This window comes from Pinus tabuliformis, chromosome 3_1 (assembly GCF_031772625.1).
Source record: "Pinus tabuliformis cultivar Carrire ecotype Pingquan chromosome 3_1, CPIR1, whole genome shotgun sequence".
NCBI classification, from domain to species: Eukaryota; Viridiplantae; Streptophyta; class Pinopsida; order Pinales; family Pinaceae; genus Pinus; species Pinus tabuliformis.
In genome coordinates this window covers 948426185-948444161 of record NC_142301.1, presented here as the reverse complement: position 1 = coordinate 948444161, position 17977 = coordinate 948426185, and the positions used below count along the sequence as shown (strand labels likewise).

At 34.0% G+C, this 17977-nt stretch overlaps 1 protein-coding gene across 4 annotated transcripts in view; it reads right to left on the bottom strand.

Annotated features, from left to right (window-relative positions):
• LOC149190912 (agamous-like MADS-box protein MADS1) overlaps positions 1-17977 on the bottom strand; it is a 208603-nt gene that overhangs the window by 51310 nt on the left and 139316 nt on the right. The gene's annotated exons all lie outside the window — the stretch shown is intronic.

Sequence of the window (17977 nt, the reverse complement as noted above, 5' to 3'; positions counted from 1 at the left end):
CATGAAATTTCCTTCTGGCTTTGGTGCGACATTAAAAAACTTATTCACAAGAGATGGATTAGAGTTCTCAGGCCTAAAAACACATGATTGGCACAATTGGATAAAGGTAATGTTGTCACATGTTATATTTGCTGGAAACTTAATTAGCAAATTGTATATCCTAGTGATAATATCAATTCATGCATATTTGAACATGGATATTTGTTAATGGTCATGCAGTATGTGTTGCCTGCAGCATTACCAAGTACTTTTGACCACAATGTGACTTTGACTATTTACAAATTATGTAAATATCTGAGGTATTTTTCAATCCATCATGCATACTCTTCCATTAGTCTTATCATTTGAAGTGCATCATTGGTTATGCCCTTATATGAGTTTCTACTTTTAGTTTACAAGAAATAACAAGTCTTTATTGTAATACTTGTAGGTGGGTCTCATCTAAAGAGATACATCAGGATGACTTGAAGTATTGGAAGAGGAATGTTTCACTTTTGATGTGTGATATTAAACTGTGCTTCCATCCATGCTTCTTTAATTCTCAAGTGCTCTACCTTGTACACCTAGTAGAAGAGATTGAATAGTGTGGTCCTATTCATATTCAAACAATGTGGCTCGGGAAGAGATATATGAAGGTCTTAAAAAAAATTGTGAGGCAAAAGGCTCGACCAAAAGGGTCCATAGTTGAGGGGTACATGGTTTTCCAGGCCATGGTTCATTTGAGTGAGTACTTACCTCAATTGCATCTTGAAGCTCCGCGATTATGGAATTATAACCAATCTCAATCATTTGAAGGAGAAAAAATAGAGGTTGAAGGGACTTCAAATAGGATAAAAGGTATAAAAAAATGTTAGGAGTTATTTTTATCTTAAGTTTTATATTACATGGCTTTAAATAATTATTAATTCATTGAAAAAATACATTTTTCATTGTAGATGCTAAGGCGTGGGGGGCATTACATTTGTATGTTGCATACAATTCTGAATTTATGTTGGAATGGATGGAGAAGTACACTGAAAAAAATAAATTATAATATGAAAACGCATGGGCCAATATATATAATAGACAAGGTGAAAACACTACTCAAGGATTTCCTGCAAGCCATGAAAGAAAGTGGCCAGAGAGATGCTCGTGGAATTGGCTAAAAACCAATATTGAACATGAGTCAATAAAAGGGAATGATAGAGTAACACAACAACAATTGAATTTCATTAAAGGATCTATAAATGGGGAGGTGATATATATTAATATATTTCATATATTTAATAAAGTTTTTGTTAGATTTAATATCCTTGAATCTAATTAGTTAATATTTATATGAATTTAGGTAATATATTACAAAGGAATGTGGAATTTTGGTCATCATTTTCGCATCAGAAAAGTTGATGAAAAGAGAAAAACTTATGATTGTGGAATTTCAACATCATTTGAAGTGGAATGTCGTTCACATGCAAATGATAGACAACGAATGACAAGAACACTTCACTACTATGGAGTGTTGGAGGACATTACAGCGCTTGATTTTATGTCTTTCAAGAAAGTTATTTTTTGTGTTGAATGGTAGAAGCTTATTGAAGTGGGAGAAGGAAAAAATATCTTGCTCCATAATAATGGATTCCATATGATCAATACATCTAGGTTTGAACCCACTTCTGAACCTTATGTGTTTCCAAGTCAATGTCACCAAAATTTTCTCATTCCAAATTTAGAACAACCTGGTTGATCATTTGTGATTGATTATGATCCAAGAGGATGAAGAGTAACATTTGTTCAAGATGTAGAGGACCATGATTTACTTGAAGATGCAGAAGTTCCCCCTGAAAACATAGATGGCCAAGATGGAGATGATGAAGAATTTATTGTCAATGATGCATATGACCAAGATGAAGACCAGGATGATTTTACTGAAGTGTCTGAAGGACATGAGCAACCACATGGGTATCAACTCCATGAAGATGATGAATTCATTGATTTTAATTTACTGTAGTTGAAGGTGATGAAGACTATGAAAATGATGGTATTAATTTATTTGTGGATTTAGGGTCTATTAATGATGGGGTATATATGACATCAGATGAGGATATTTCATGTGAGGATGACATTTTTTTATCACTATGTTTACTTTAAGATAGTTTTAAGGATTCACTACAATACAATTTTCTTTACAAGTTAAGCATTGAGTTTTTAATTGTAATGAACATTAAGTAATTTGAATGTTTATTGTTTTACTTGTGAGGATGACATTTTTTTATCACTATGCTTACTTTAAGATGGTTGTAAGGATTCACTACAATATAATTTTTCTTTACAAGTTAAGTAATGAATTTTTAATTGTAATGAACATCAAGTAATTTGGATGTTTAAGGTTTTACTTGAAAGACATATATTTTGTGTTACCGATTCTATTTTCATATCGGTTTTTTGATCAAGGTTTTCTTATTTTTATGTTATTATGTGTTTTTTTAAGAATGTACCCATGGGTGTTACTGATGCTACTATGGGGGATTCAATGATTTTCATTAATTTTATGGAAATGTTAACAAATGCACGAGGGAAAGACGTTGCTATGATGATGCATGAGGTAAGCTTGAATATTGTCTTTTATAGGTTCAATTATCTTATGTTCCTTATTATATTATGCTAATTTATGTTTGTGGAATGCAGACAATGGCTAAAGTAATTCCAACCCCTATAACACCTTATAATACATCTAAGGTAATGCTAGTGGTAAAACTTGATCAATATTTTTGTGCATTTAGTTAACTTATTTCACTATATCTATTTATTAATATTTGTGTTTTTACTAAGTGTGCATTTTTTTGGCATGTAGGATTCATTTATGCCCCTCAATACACCTATTGTTGGCATGCAAGGATCATTAATGCCCCCATATACATCCAATGTTACGTAAAATGTAAGATTCAACCATTTGTTTGTGTGGGTTTGATTATGTTATTTGTTGAGAAATCTAGGGCATATATTTAATAAAGTTTTTTCACAACGACTCCATGAGTTATGAGGTTACCAAGAGCTACATCATGCCTTTCAATGGATCACCCCATCTGTTTTTTACTTCTTGTACGTGCAATACTATTTTAGCAAGTAACCCAAGCAATATATTATTCCAAAACATGATGTCAAGTTACTTTTCTAGGGTTTTTATGTAGTCAAGAGGTCATTTTAGGGTTTCTTAAATTCAAACCTTAGATCATACTCTTTTCCCTTTATGTCATTCTAAAGTTTATCCCATGCCCTAGAAATCAAATCATAGGGAACAAATACCTTAAGATTAAGGTTTCTAAATACTAGGGTATTTCTTAAAATATAAACCCACAAATTCAACCCTACTACATCTTATGATGGACCCTTTAAAAGAAAATTATTATGCATAACTCATGGACAGCTATCTGTAGTGCTTATTATTTTGGTTGCATGATTCTTTGCAACAGTACTATACATTTCATTGATCATTTGCCATGTTCATGACCTTCTTTTAATGAGTTTTCCGAGATATTGTCATTCTATAATGGGACTTGCTTCTTCATGTGTTCCATCAAGTTATAGTATGGTTGCTTATGGAACATTTCGAATTGGTCTTGGATGGTCATTTGACTCTATTTGACTCAAACAATTTTTTTTTTGCAATATGTAACATGCCGAAATGGGTCTTTATGACAACGACTCAATGACAAAATTTTAAGAGCTCACAATGGGAGGTTGATCTAGAATAAAATTCCTTGAGGATGAAACCCATGCGTCAAGCATAACAAAAATAATTTTCTTTTTCCTTTTTTACATAAATTACGCAGAATTGCGATTACATATCTCATTATGAAGACTGAACCTAGTTACATATTTCAACATTATTCATCTATTATTCCATCTTATTCTTTATATTTGTGCCTTGCGGGATGTTTCTAGGGTGACTCCAACAAGTATACAATCTGTTGGTATAGAGGGTCATGTTATGCCATATACACCTAGACCAGAACCCCATAACATGCCCTTTACATCAAATGTGGGTCCAGTCAGAATTCTCCCACCAGGACCAGAACAAGTTTCTTTGAGGAGTCTTATAGACTCATAAACAAGAATGTTATGTCTCCTACCAAGTATTCCTACAAATGTTCAAATCAGACAAGAAATAATTAAACAAATTCCATTATTGGAAATGTCATTATTGGAGAGAGTAGCTCCTGTAAGAGATCAACAGGTAAAATTATTTTATTTTTTTATAATTTCATTTGTTATGTTTAGGATAATTATTTTAGAAATCAAAAATAGTTTAATACTTTGGTTGGGTTCTTAACAGTTCCACAATTTCATTGTAAATGCAGGAAGTAAGTGACAAAGTGCCTAATGTACCTATAAGGGCATCTTCCTCAATCCCCAAGACTACAACAATATCATTGGTGACCACAAAAGGAATGCAAGAAGTTACAATCTTGCTCACTTCAGAAGGAAATCTCTTGAAGGATGAAATGGGGTTGAAATTTTATCACTTTATTTTTCGTCGTGTAGAACAATTATTTGGAAATACCATCCAAATGGATTGGAGGAAACAAGCCAATGCCAAAAAAAGGAACTATTTAAAGATGTAGTAATAGCATTTGGTAATCCTGGATTTGATAAGGAACTTATTTTAAAGATTGCAAGTAAATAGATGCACTCAAAGAGGTCCAATTTAAGGTCAAAGTTGAGAAAAAACTTGATGTATCCACGTCCAGCTTGGATCACAGACCAAGTGACGTGGGATGAACTTATGAAAGATGCCAAGTTTAAGAGGAACGTCCTCAAAAATCCAAACTATACACCATCTGCACAAGGAGGAGCTAAGAGATGACTCTGAGATACAAGAAAAGAAACCCAAGCAAGGGTGTCAAAAATTGGATCTCACAAATTATGCTCTGGTGGATATAATAGTATTCGTGGTGCCATGGTAAGTGATATTTCCATCTATTATATTTTCTATTTTAGGCAAAGTAACCATGGTCACGTTGAGTTAATTGTATATTATTAGTTATTTTACCTTATAAATATGATTATCCTTGTTAATGTAGGTTCACCAATTTCAAAAGGAAGCTTTAGAGGAAGACTTAAAATATGCTTTATTACATGGTTCCCAAGGTCTTCGCCAACACATGATAAATCGAGGGGAAAAATTAATTACTCGTTATGGATATGAGGTTAGTTGTTTATAATATTTTATGAATAATGCAATAATTCAATTGGAGGTATAATGTTATTCTAACAAGTTAAAGTCTGTTGTGTATAAGAATCAGGTGAAACATCTGGGAGTGAGCATGGGGACGAGATACAAGCACATGATTATTCGTTTGTTGCACACAATCATTCAATTGTCATTCATGAACCTTGGTAGGAAACCATTGTTGAATTTTAGTGAATGGGAGACAAAAATAATGAGGACGGTGTTCAATGTGATGAGCATTCCACACCCACAATTAATGTAGCGCCTCCCAAAAAGAGGACAAAAAGGATTGATATGTGTTAAATTTTAATAACTTGAACGTGCATTGCTCTAGCTTCTAAGGAGTGAACTAGGTTGTGAGGGTCCAAAGATAAACCAATTTTGTGTGCAAAAAAACAAATTTTGAAGATACTTTGTTCTTTTTATGAGTACTTACAAATTATGGGCATCACTAAGACCGTTGCAGGTCCTAACTTGTATTATTTGTTTGATTATGATCAATTTGATATGCTTATATTTGTGTTGTATGTAGATGACTTGGTCCTAACAGAGTTTAAAAAACTCTATCCCATGGTGCAAGAAGAAACTGGCAAGGGAAGTTGACATGAAGGACATCAACCTCATGAGTTATTTCTTGGTCTTCGAGGTTTGACTAAGGTGAGGTGAGTTGGTCCTCAAACAGGAGTAAGTATGCAATTGAGATTCTGAATAAGTTTCAGATAATGGACAATAACCCCTAGGCTAATTTTATGATACATATTTTGAAGTTATCAGTAGATTCAGAATCAGATTTGGTTGATTCGTCAGTGTACAAAAAGTATATAGGTTCCCTAACATGTCTGGTAGACTTTAGCAGTCAAATTGCTGTGTGGATGAGAGCCCTTTTCCCACAAACAAGGGGGGCTCAAACACCAATCTAGTGTCCATCTTGGCTGCTAATATATGGTTGAGCTGAGGTTTCTGCAAATCTAGTCCATGGTCTGAGGCATGCGAGGTGATTAAAGGGAACACTGGCATAGTGCTTTGAGATGCTGCATGCTTTAGTGGATTTTGACTGGGCCAGAGATGCAGGTGGCAGGAAGAGTGATTCATGGTTTTGTTTCAGCTTCGGTTCAGATATAATATATTTGTTAGGATGGGATACCCATGTATGCAAGTTGAGGAAGGCCCTTTCTGGGCTAAAGTAGCCTCCATGTGCTTGGTACTCATGGATTGATGAGTACTTACAGATTATGGGCATCACTAAGACTGTTGCAGGTCCTAAATTGTATTATTTGTTTGATTATGATAAAATTGATATTTTTATTTTTGTGTTGTATGTAGATGACCTCATCCTAACAGTTAGTTTAAAGAACTCTATCCCATGGTGCAAGAAGAAACTGGCAAGTGAAGTTGACATGAAGGACATCAACCTCATGTGTTATTTCTTGGCCTTGGAGGTTTCGCTGAGTTGAGGTGAGATGGTCCTCGAACATGAGTAAGTAAGCAATTGATATTCTGAAGAACTTTCAGATAATGGACAATAAACCCTAGGCTACTTTGATGATACATATTTTGAAGTTTTCAGTAGATTCAGATTCAAATTTGGCTGATTCGTCAGTGTACAAAAAGTAGATAGGTTCTCTAACATGTCTCATAGACTTTAGCAGTCAAATTGGTGTGTGGATGAGATCCCTTGTCTCACAAACAAGGGGGGATCAGACATCAATTTAGTGTCCAACTTGGCTACTAATATATGGTTGAGCTGAGGTTGCTGCAAATCTACTGAAAAATGCATGTGCCAGCCTTAGATGTGATTTTTTTGTCCAGTTTAGTTAAAAAATTAGAATGCCATGTGGATCAGACTTAGAAAGGGCACACTATTCCACAAGTGAGGTGATCTATTATAAGCATCTACTGCACATAGCCTATGTACACTTCCCTAGATTAGAATTACGGTTTGATTAGGATGCACTAGTTAAGGTGTCCCTACTTCTTTTTTTATTCATTTAGTTTACCAGAGTTCTAAAATTAGAATGCCATGTGTATCAGACTTAGCTAGCACACACTATTCCATAGCTGAGGTGATATATTATAAGCATCTGGTGCATGTAGCCCGGGTACACTTCCCTATAGTAGAATTAGGGTTTGATTAGGATGCACTAGTTAAGGTGTCACTGCTGTTTTTGTTATCCATTTAGTTTACCAGAGAGTGTGTGCACTGTTTTTCCTTTCCCAAGCTAATAAAGACAAATAGAGATGATTTTTTGAATGCTGTAAATTGTTTTGTTTTTCTATCAATTTTCAGTTAGCATTTGAGATTTCAGATCTATCACACAGAAGTAGTTTTGAGAGTTCCTTAAGTTTGCAAGTCTATTTTCCATGTAGTGAAATTTTAACATTCTGTTCTAGACATCGAAAAATTTTATGCTTCAAATAAAGTCTGCTCAAGATTTCCTAGCCTTTTGTATGCACTAGGGACGACTTTAGACAACTTGTCTTCATCTGAGTATTTTGGGGAATTGGTTTAAGTATGTAAGAGGACATAGATATTCAGTACTTTCTAGAAATTTTATTACATTATGGTTCGAAAGCATACTACATATCAATTGGTGATTTAAACATGTATTTCAAGCAGATTCATTAAGCAGATTTCCTGCTTCAGGCATGAGCACATGGGTATTATCTGCAGTATAAGAATAATTTATTGCATTCAAAATATTATAAATAAAGAAGATATTGTAGGCCTCTCTTGTTTAACATAAATTTTTTCCTTCTTTATACCATTTCTCCAACCATTCATGAATTCATTGTTAGTGTATCAAGAGGTTTGTGATTTGTACATGGGGATGTCGTTCTGGACATGTACAAGTCTGACATGGAAAGGGTAATCTTCTTCAGTAAGAGTAGTGAATATACTCTGTACCATAGTGATTTTGTTGTAGGAATAAATTGTTACATTCCTTGCAATTCAAATAGGTAGAAGTATTCATCCTTTTAATCTATCACTAAATGGGTTTGTGCTGACAGTCTTAGCCTTTTTGCTAGCAGTCTTTCCTTTGTTTTGTATTTTCAGAGTCTAGATGGGTACACTGTTGCATTGGCTGCAAGAGATAAGACTCATATGTTTTGGCAAGTCTTTGGAGCTCCTAATACCTTAAAGAGGAAAAAGAGTAAAGATGCTGCTGGTGCTTTTAACATGTATCTCACACATATCTATTAAGTAGATTTTCCTCCTTCAGGAATGAGCACAGGAGTATTATCTGCTCACATGGATTTAGCCAGAATTGGCTGACCTTATGGAAATATCCATATATGGTTAACGTAAGAGAGCTTTACAGGTAACACATCTATAATTCTGCATCTGGCAGAGGTATTCATTGTATTAATCTAATGCTAAATGGATTTTGGGTTGAAAGTCTTTGTTTTTGTGCTGAAAATCTTTCCTTTGTTTTTGTGTTGACACAATGACAACCTTTCCTTTGTATTTGAAGCTCTTGATACCTTAATGAGGACCAAAATTAAAGATGTAGCTAGTGCTTTAAACATGTATTTCAAGTATATTCTTTAAGCAAATTTTCTGCTTCAGGTATGAGCACATGGGTATTATCTGCGGTATAAGAATAATTTTTTGCATTCAAAATATTATAAATAAAGAAGATATTGTAAGCCTCTCTTGTTTAACATAACTGTTTTCCTTCTTTATACCATTTCTCTAACCATTCATGAATTCATTTTTAGTGTATCAAGAGGTTTGTGATTTGTACATGGAGATGTTGTTCTGGACATGTACAAGTCTGACATGGAAAGGGTAATATTCTTAGGTAAGAGTAGCGAATATACTTTGTACCATAATGATTTTGTTGTAGGAATAAATTGTTACATTCCTTGCAATTCAAATAGGCAGAGGTATTCATTCTATTGATCTATTGCTAAATGGGTTTGTGCTGACAGTCTTAGCCTTTTTGTTGACAATCTTTCCTTTGTTTTGTATTTTCAGAGTCTAGATGGGTACACTGTTGCATTGGTTGCAGGAGATGAGACTCTTAGGTTTTGGCAAGTCTTTGGAGCTCCTGATACCTTAAAGAGGACAAAGAGTAAAGATGTGACTGGTGCTTTTAACATGTATCTCATGCATATCCGTTAAGCAGATTGTCCTCCTTCAGGAATGAGCACAGGGGTATTATCTGCTCACATTGATTTAGCCAGAACCAACTGACCTTATGGAAATATCCATATATGGTTAAGATAAGAGAGCTTTACAGGTCACATGTCTAGAGTGTTGCATCTGGCAGAGGTATTCATTGTATTGATCTAACGCTAAATGGATTTTGTGTTTAAAGTCTTTGTTTTTGTGCTAATAGTCTTTCCTTTATTTTTGCATTGACACAATGACATCCTTTCCTTTGTATTTGGTAAGTCTTTGGAGCTCTTGATACCTTAAAGAGGACCAAGAGTAAAGATGCGGTTGGTGATTTAAACATGTATTTCAAGCAGATTCGTTAAGCAGATTTTCGCTTTAGATATGAGCACATGGGAATTATCTGCAGTATAAGAATAATTTCTTGCATTCAAAATATTATAAATAAAGGAGATATTGTAAGCCTCTCTTGTTTAACATAACTAGTTTTCCTTGTTTATACCATTTCTCTAACCATTCATGAATTCATTTTTAGTGTATGAAGAGGTTTGTGATTTGTACATGGAGATGTCGTTCTGGACATGTACAAGTCTGACATAGAAAGGGTAATCTTCTCAGCTAAGAGTATAAAATATACTCTGTACCATAGTGATTTTGTTATAGGAATAAATTGTTACATTCCTTGCAATTCAAATAGGCAGAGGTATTCATTCTATTGATCTATCACTACATGGGTTTGTGCTGACAGTCTTAGCCTTTTTGCTGACAATCTTTCCTTTGTTTTGTATTTTCAGAGTCTAGATGGGTACACTGTTTCATTGGCTACAGGAGATGAGACTCTTAGGTTTTTGAAATTCTTTGGAGCTCCTAATACCTTAAAGAAGACAAAGAGTAAAGATGCAGGTGGTGCTTTTAATATGCATCTCATGCATATCCATTAAGAATATTTTCCTCCTTCAAGAATGAGCACAGGGGTATTATATGCTCACATGCATTTAGCCAGAACCAATTGACCTTATAGAAATATCGATATATGGTTAAGATAAGAGAGGTTTATAGGTCACACGTCTAGAGTGTTGCATCTGGCAAAGGTATTCATTGTATTGATCTAACACTAAATGGATTTTGTGTTGAAAGTTTTTGTTTTTGTGTTGACAGTCTTTCCTTTATTTATGTGTTGACACAATGATAGCCTTTCCTTTGTATTTGGTAAGACTTTGGAGCTCTTGATACCTTAAATAGGACCAAGAGTAAAGATGCGGCTAGTGATTTAAACATGTATTTCAAGCAGATTTTCCGCTTCAGGGATTAGCACATGGGTATTATCTGCGGTATAAGAATAATTTCTTGCATTCAAAATATTATAAATAAAGAAGATACTGTAAGCCTCTCTTGTTTAAGATAACTATTTTTCCTTCTTTATACCATTTCTCTAACCATTCATAAATTCATTTTTAGTGTATCAAGAGGTTTGTGATGTGTACATGGAGATGCCGTTCTAGACATGTAAAAGTATGACATGGAAAGGGTAATCTTCTCAAGTAAGAGTATCGAATATAGTCTGTACCATAGTGATTTTGTTGTAGGAATAAATTATTACATTCCTTGCAATTCAAATAGGCATCGACTTATGTTATATTGAAGATGTTGTAAATCTATCTTGTTTATCATATCTGTTTTACCTTTTTATTCCAGTTATCTAACCATTCATGAATTCATTTAGTTTATTTAGAGGTCTGTATAGAGGGGCATATTAAACAACCAAAAGCATGTTCATGTATTACGTATAGTAGTGAAGGATTGCATTGAATAATTTGACCATTTTGTCCTTTCAGTTGAGTAATAGACTACTTCTCATGTAAGAAAGGTGAATGTGATGTTTTGAAAACTGTTTAGTGTTGGTTAAGCAACTTTTACTGCATATATCTATTTCCAAAGGATATGTATTTGGTTCTAACTAGAACATATAGCCTAGCCTGTATACATGGGTATGTTGAACATGTCTTTTGGAAATTTAAATATCGATGAGGAATAGAAACAACTTGAGTATAAATTATTTTTTACCCTACTCGAGTATAAATTATGTGAACCTTATGATCCTCGTTACAGGTATGTAACATGTGAGATGGAGTAAAGGAAAATGTGTTCCATAAAATCGATTTTATGGAAGTATAGGCAAGGTCATGGTAGTTGTTTCACTTATTATATATTTAGATATACCATTTATTAATAACTTAGGCTGTTGAAATTACATATACAATTAAAAAAAACTATATTTAAACAGGCTATTCTAATACTATTGAAATATTTCCAAAACTGGAAAATTACATATATCAGTAATTTTGATTTAGCAGATGCTGAGAGATCATTATTACTACGGTGAAATATGGCTTTGAAGTTAAACTACGGTGAATGGAAAAACGAACCTTAGCTCCAACCAACCAATGGAACTACCAACCTAAAACAATGAATTCCAATGTATAATAGATTCAAAGAATTATAAAAGAGTTGAAAAAAAACCAAGAATATATTCACTTTCAAGTTTAGTCGCATTCAGATCCTGTATTTAATCCACCTCGGCAATGCGATTTGAAGATCAATATCAAGATCAAATATTTGAGATGCACCATTATTTTTGTTTTCAAACATAACATGATCCATTAAGATAGAGAAATTAGGCAATAGGTTGCGAGCAGAGATCAATTTCTTGATTTCTATGGGCCGATTTTGCCAAGTTTCATTTGTTGTATTTTTGTGTATTTCAAAGGGCCATCCTCCTTGGTAAGGAAGCCCTTAATTTTTTATGAGAAAAATTTAATGAAGAGAAATTTGGAGGGTAAAATCTTTGTTGTTTGCTTGATTTTTTTCAGAGTATTTCTGCTGCAAAATTATCGAGTTAAAAGTACTAGAGTATTTTTGTTTTGTAGTTTTCAGAATTTATTTACTATAGAAAATTAATTTGCGGGGTAAAATAATTTTTGGGGCGCTGCAAAGAAACATAAAATTGAAAATGGTACTTAGAAATTAAAATTAGTTATCCCTTTTCTTGGCCTGCTTTTTCCACCCCGTGGTGCACCTCTAATTATTTATCTTTATTTGGTGCATAGCTTAGGAGCCCAAGTTTTCTTTATGCCTTTTCAATACTCCTTTAATATATAGAAGTTTCTCGCTCATCGAGGTTGGGACATTCAAGAGTTCCTTTGTTTGAGATTGAAGCATTAAATGCTTGAGGCACTAGGTGATAGCTAATGAGAAGGGTGGAGATCATGCTAGGCTTTGTCCGCGTGCTAAATCTGCCCCAACCATCTTTTGCATTTTACATTTTCTTTCCTTGTGGCTTTATGTTCTTTTATCATTCTTTTAGCTGCATCAACCTCCGGGCCAAGTTTTCTGTCCTTGACTTAAGGATGTGGATATAGGGGGACAATTCCAATGATGGGAGATGGATAATTGGAAAATATGGAAAGTGGTAAGTATGGATTACCTTGGACGTGCTCTATCAATCAATGTCTCCCCAATAGTGCCCTTCCTAAACCATAAGGCCTCAGAGGAGGTCTCACTGGACTGGAATCAAATACTAACCTCCCAAGTGAAGTGTGGGAACAAGGATACAATCCAGATTGGTCAGTCATCCAGTTTGCCTCATGATCCATATTAATATTCCCATAACATTATTATGAAAATATATGATTGCTAGAATGGTTGAGTACCTACCAAAATATGAGCCACCTTCATTCAAGAAGAATGCTAGATGGGAGAGAGATCTGACTGGAGCAATGGGTGGAAAACTGTGGCATAATGTTATGTGCTAACCATCATTGGGCTGTCGGCTGTCTGGCTGTCAAAATGAGGATAAGAAGTTTCACTTATGGTTTACCCACTTTTGGTGGGTAACATGCTACATGAAGAATATCACCAAACCATATAGATGTCAAATTTCTTAACAAAGCATGCCGCATATCCATCATATCAAGTTGTAGCAATCGATGAGGAAGCTGTATCCAATGTGTATGCCCATCATAGTTCAACTAAGGGTAGCTAACACACTATCTCCACATCATGTGAAGCACCCTTAAGCATGCTGTAAACACTTTGGAAGTAACCAAAAAGATAACATAAGGATCCACAATGTTGGTTTACTTAGACTCCCTAGTTCTAGAGAAGCTAGTATTTGGAATAGGTTTCCCAATCCCCACATCTATCTCAACATTTATGGTTCTACCTCTTATAATCTTGACGCTATCATCCATGGTCTCAACCTCTCTTCTCACTACTGAATGTTGGTTCAGTTAGAAGGTAGCAATATCTGTTGCCACCCTTGTCTTTTTCCTATGAGGAGAGGGTCCTCCTCCTTTCTTCTTTTGTTCCCTACACTTGGGTGGTCTACCTCGCATCCTCCTGGTTTTCCTCATGTTTGGGGCTTTGTGAACTAGACTACCAACTTTGGTAATGTTGTAATCCATGGTGTTTAACATAATAGACCAGATTGGTGATACTCGACACTACCAACCCTCCAGGGGAAAGCAAACCACCAACCCTTTTGAATGAAGATTCATTTTTCTCATCCTCTCTTCATTGAACTCATTTTCTCATGCTTCCCAACTTATTATTGTAATAAGTAATGGAATTTGTGGGAGAGTTCTCTCTGTGATTTATTGCAATAGCTAGAGTACCATCTAGTTGAGTAGTTCACTGGGAAGGAGGACATTTATTATGTTTTGAACCAACTTGCCTCTTCTCTATTTGATGTTTTCCAGTTCCATCACCACTTGATCTCACATCTTCTGGCTAGGTGGAACTCTTCACTTCTCTCTCCCCTATCTCCTCATTTAGGGAAAATCCCATATGCTTGTTGAGTATTGATGTTGATTAAGATTCTGCAAGTTATAATCAGAGATTTTGTTCACTCTTCTAAGAAGAGTTTTCAAAGACTTTCCATCCCACACCAGAGAAAAATAGGTACTTTACTCTCATTTTAAAAGGGTTTGAAACTTAACTTGTATTTTCACTAGTATTCATGACATTTTTGGGCTTTGAATGGGAACAAACAGTGCTACCAACCAAAAATAGAGATGGTATCATCATTAAAATTTATGTTTATATTAAAGAGTATATTGATATTGATTTTGAGCCATTTTTATATTGAGAGTTTAATAAGTTTGCAGAATTTTAATTTTATTTCAATTATTAATTATTATAAAGATGGTAGGTGTTTTTATCATAAAAAAAGTAAAATGACTCTACTATTGCATCTGCAGGTGCTCTGGGGAATCAGGCAAGGCAAGGCAAGTGATAATGAAGAAATACTAAGAGTGCACACATTTCTATTTCAGGTATGCACTACATTTATTTTATTTTATTTCAATAAGTAGCTCTCTTGGAAATGGTTGAACAATGGTATAAAACTTGCCTTACATGAATTTATTATTTTATTCTTAACATGAGGAAGGATGGGTGGTTTGGTGTGCCTCCAAGAAATGATTAACTGCCCAGAAAAAAGCTAGTGATAGAGACTTTTCTACAACCTCAGCTTGCTATGAAGTTGATCATAATAGTTCATTACCTGAATTAGATTCATTGGATATGAAGCTTCCTCGGGAACTAGATCACCACCAATTTGGTTACCAATTGCAACAATTCTCGGGCTGCAAACAAGAGATGGAGCCAACTCGAATTGTGAAAGCTAGTAGTGGAAAAGATAATTTTGTAGGTCACCAATAATTTGAGAATTGGCCTATATCATGTTGCCAGGACTTGTGTCAATTTTCCATCTTTTGTAAAACCTTCATGAAGACAGAATTTCCAATCAATTGTAGATTCAAATGCATATACATTATTACAATTCTTTGTTATCAAGGAAGCCAATTCCAATTATACAAGGGTCTTGAAATTGTGGTTTAACAACTGGATATGAATTTAATTTCCACCATTTAATGTGATTGAAGCTTTGAATTTATATGTTAGAGAGTAAACCCTCTTGTAGGATGGAGAAATCTAGAACATTTTTTTTCCTCATAATATGTCTTAAAATGAAGTTCCAACTGAGGATCCTGCATGTTCAAATGACATGAATGCATTTTCAGAAATATAAGTGTGTTGCCTTATTATTTTCAATGTTGCTTTCGAGAATTGTTTTTTCATTTAGATTTAAAATTACTTTGCTGTTAGCTTTAAAAATAATGGATTTATTTATTTTTTATTCTGTTGGTATCCATAAACAACAGAGATTTAAGGTAATTAAAATCACTATTTGGGAACTTTGAATGTTGAAACTACCTTGAAAGAACATTTAAAATGATTTTATTTTATTTTTAAATATTTTTTATATTGTCTCTAGAGAGACAATAGTTTGAATTATGGACATATAGTCTCTATAGAGACAATATGTTTTTAATCTCAACTATTGTCTCTAAAAAGACAAAAATGTAATTGTCTCTAAAGAGACAAAAATGAAAGTGTCTCTACAAAGACAAATGAAATTGTCTCTAGAGAGACAAATGAAATTGTCTCTTAATAGACAATAATTCTTGTCTTTATAGAGACAATAATAATATGTGTTCTATATTGTCTTTATAGAGACAAATTTTTGAGACATTAAATTTTGAGACACCCGCTTAAAGACAATATTTAAGACAATACACAAGTTTCTTTTTGTCTTAAGTTAAGACAATTGACTCAAATAGTCTTAAATATTGTCTTAAACCCCCCTACATGTAGTAGTGTGTGGAGTTGATTGCGTGGAGAGTCGACCTACCATGAGAGCCGATATGTTAGATAGATATCCCATTTGTCATCTCTATGTAGATTATTACCGACTGTGGAACTATTGTGGGCATGACCTAGAGATTTAATCGTTGTGCATAGAGGTCTTGATCTAGACAGACTAAAAGACATACTATTTGGGTAATTAATTCTGCCATTGCAATCTGAATTGTTACTAGTAATTTAAAAAAAATATATTGTATATGTTTCCTAGACAGAGGTAAGACAAAAGAGAAAGAAACAATGGGTAGGAAAAGTAAAATTAAAAAATTCCGAAGAGAATTTAAACAATTCAGGAGAAATTATTATAGGGCAGAGGCGGCATATGAAATGAAAAATATAGATTCAAATCAACTCAAAATGGAATGAAGTAAGGTAGTTGAAGATGGTGTTGTTGAAAGTATTCCTGTTGCTAAAGGTTTTGTTAAAAGTATTACAATTTATGAACAGGTATATGATGATGAAAACATTTCTAGTGAGGGTTTGTTACAAATGATATAGGAAAAGAATTTAATAGATTATTTGTTGAGTGGAAAAGTTCAATCTGTAGATATTAGCAGTGACAAGGAAGAAATAACAAATTTTGAAGAAGAGCTACAATTTATTAAAGAATGGATTGAAATACCATGTCTTGATAAAACCTACACAAAAGTCAGAGCTACATGTAAAGAATCCATGAATTATGGAGGGGACATGGAGATTGATAGAACAATTGATACATTTGAATAAGTTCATGGGATTCTTATGCAGTGGAGCCTTGGAGAAATTAGGCATTACTATAGGTTAATGTGGCAAAAATCCACCGAAAAAGGTATAGATGATGATAAAACACAAAAATCCACTTATGTATGTATTGAAAAATCTCTAACTATTGAAGAAAAATTATGGTCTCGAGAACTTGATGAGGTAATGCCTAGTTACATCATGTAGCTAACGAAATTAAGGAAGAAAAGTAAAAATGAAATATTTAAGGTCAAATTGTAATCGTGACTGAGACTGAAACGAACGTGCATGTTTTTTATGTTACTCTTGGAACCATTTCTCCATTAAGGGAGGAACTTGGACTTAATGGAGAAATTCTAGAATGTATTATTAGATGTTTGTTGAGATTATGGTGTCTCAGTGAAGTTGTGAGATTTATTTAGGATGTAGATCCTATTTATGAGGAAGTTGTTCCAACTTCTCAACATATTTGTATTACCTTACAGATATGTACTTTCTTTATAATGCATGGTGAAGTGGCCTATGAGCAGGCGCTCTCACCAAGGTGCATGTTTTTTATGTTATACTTTGATCTATTTCTCCATTAAAGGAAGAACTTGGAATTAATGGAGAAATTCTAGAATATATTATTAAGTATTTGTTGAGATTATGATGTCTCACTAAAGTTGTGAGATTTATTTAAGATATAGATCCTATTTACGAGGAAGTTGTTCCAACTTCTCAACATATTTGTATTAGTTTACATGTATGTACTTTGTTTATAATGAATGGTGAAGTGGCCTGTGAAATAGCCTCACGTGAGAGCTGACCATTTTTGTCATAGATTTTCCATCGTTAATTTTTAAATGGAGATGTCAACAATGATTCCTGGGAATTGAATCATAATGATAGTTGATGTAATGAATATTCGGGCTTTTAAAGTCTCTATGTATAAAACTGACGAATGTCGTGCCAAATCAACAGAGAAAATTTCCCATTTCTCTTGGCGTCTATGTCTCTTGGGCCTTCAAAATATCGAAGTGTTCATATAGTGCCATGAAACTCCTGCGTAGGTCGATCCAAGATTTTTTATCATGATATGTTAACTAATAGAGTCAACAATTTCATTCTATCTCAGGACCTGGAAAGGGAAACAGAGCTGCGGAAGGTCGATATTTCAAGAC